Here is a 2,554-nt window from a genome sequence, read left to right on the forward strand (position 1 = left end):
ATTTTTTGATCCTCATATTTTTTGTAAAAACAGCGATATCTCTTGGCAATATGAAGAAAAGTGATTACTTTTCGTAGCCACTCTGTACTATCGAAACACTTCGAATGAAGAATGAAAAAAACAAAGCTTTTTAATGAAGACACATAAAATTGGTTCATAATTATTGATGAGATTTTTCAAAATTAAAAATTACAATTAAGACAGTGTTCTGAGGTTATAATCTTAATTACAATTGTCCTCTATTTAAAATAATAATAATTAATCTGTAATTGCATAATTTCACATTTAATTGAAATGTCGCGAGCAATAAATTTTAGTCGTCAATGTCATTTCAAAATTTGGTTAGATTGTCACAAATTAAAAAAAAAATCCCTGCCTGATTATGACCATGCCAACAAAGTGTCAAAAAAATGAGAAAAAAATGACAATTAATGTCATACGACATGATAATAGGTTATGATATTTACGACTGTTTTACAATGGAGCATTTTCGATTGCGTCAAAGAATGACCTTGACGATCAAAATTTATTGCTCGCGACTGTAGGTTTGAAAAATATCAATCATTAAAGTTTAAATTTTTAGTTTAAACGACTACTTCAGTATGTAACCTGTGCCGGAAGCTGGCCCCGATCAAATAAAGTGAATTTTTCAGCGAAAAGAAAAATGCGAATAAGGAAAGTTTAAAATGAGAAACTTAATTTCGCAGTACAAGGGAAACCCCTTAGAGGTTGTGCATTTCAGGTGGTGCTTCTCACGGAGCGAACGCCGCCTATTAGGAGTCCTCCACCTGATAATAAGGCAATAAATCTAGGGAACGTATCGGGGAGTAATAAACCTGGAGCGGAGGCGGCGGTAGGCCAGGCGAAGCAACATTAGAAAATGAAAATAGAATTGCCGGCAGTATCAAACCGAAAACAATTACATATCAATTCCGCGCTCTCCTCGGACCAATAAAAGAATGGAGCGATTCTTTCGCCGCAAGGAGCTATAAAAAACCGTGAATATATTTTGTGTAATTGCGCACCATAAGTCGACTTTATTATTCTTAGTTCGAGAAGTTGGCGCGATGGCGCTGGCGTGTTAGTGCCCCCTTGAGGGCAGAGGCACGTGAGCTTCCCGAACTGCATGTTTCATCCCGCTTCGTGCCCCACAATACAACAGAATGATTTCCCGGCCTCTCCGCAGACGTGTACTCGTCGCCCGTTGTTCTTTTATACATGAACAACTTTAGTTTACTTCAACGGCAGACTGGCAACAGACGACGGCGACCTGTGAATGTTTAACTAGATACGGATCCAGATCGAATGCAAATTCGCTCATTTTGACCCCCTTTCTTCGCCCAGACGAAATCATTTCCCCAGACGATGATCAATTAGCAACCGTTTCCCGAGTACCTACACTTCTTAAGAACTCGTGCTTGCATGCTGGACGCGATTCTCTTCTTCGACACTACCCACGCCGGACGCTCCGGTGCTTTCCGCAATTTTTGTTCGGCTTATTAAGCTCACTAGCCGGATCCTGAACATTTCTTCGTGCGATATCATAAAACACCCTTCTTTATGGTCAGTGCTCAAGCCAGCATACAATAGCTGTTCGCCTACGCCTATAGCAAGCAAATTGCACCGTTGGATGTAAGACAACTATAGCAGTGCCGTAGATGACTCCACTGACATTACGTTATTGCAACTTACAAATGGCTATCGCGGTTAAACAATTATAGCAAAAAACAGTTCTTTCTGGTGTCACTCTTGAAGATTTAGTGATCACTGATCTGTAAAAATTACAAACGTTTCGTGAAAATATGTAATTTAACGTATCGATTAACAAAAAATAACGATGATGATGTTGAACAGAAAGCGTTCATGGTAGAGTCGTATTTCCAAAATGGAAATGAACGAGTTTTATAAGACGCTTGATTGTGGCACGAGTTGGTTGGGGCACGACGAACGCAGTGAGGAGTGCTCCAACAAACGAGTGTTACATGCGCCTTATAAAACGAGTGTAATATACTATTTTTTCTACTTTGATCGCATTAATTTGATAAAAACTCAAAAATCTAATTATGAAACAATCTAGGGACTTTGTGTGCCATGAGTTATGATGGCATTTCTGTGAAATTTATGTCAAATGTCAAATGTTTTAATTGTTAACAGGAGCTCGCTACAGATGCCGGAGGCCGGCCAGCGTGCTATTACAGGAATACCAACGAATACTTATTAAAAAAAAAAACAGAATGTGTCGTAAAGACGCACGATAGAAGTGAAACTTTTGTATTACAGGGAAACATTGTAATTATTCATCAATCATTTTTAAATAGCATATTCACAACAAAATTGTATATTTTAATGAAGAAAATAAATTATAAACAACGATAACACTAAACAATATCGAAATGCGTAACTCATTGTTCATTTTTAAGCCTTCAAATCAAAAAGAGGACATTATCGATAAATGCCGTGAGTGTGACAAAGACAGAGACACTGCTCCCACTCGACCCAATAGTGTTTACCCCCACCACTTTTCGTCACACAAAAAGGTTGCCGATCAGAATTT

Source organism: Tenebrio molitor, chromosome 1 (genome assembly GCF_963966145.1).
Source record: "Tenebrio molitor chromosome 1, icTenMoli1.1, whole genome shotgun sequence".
In the NCBI taxonomy this organism is placed as follows: Eukaryota; Metazoa; Arthropoda; class Insecta; order Coleoptera; family Tenebrionidae; genus Tenebrio; species Tenebrio molitor.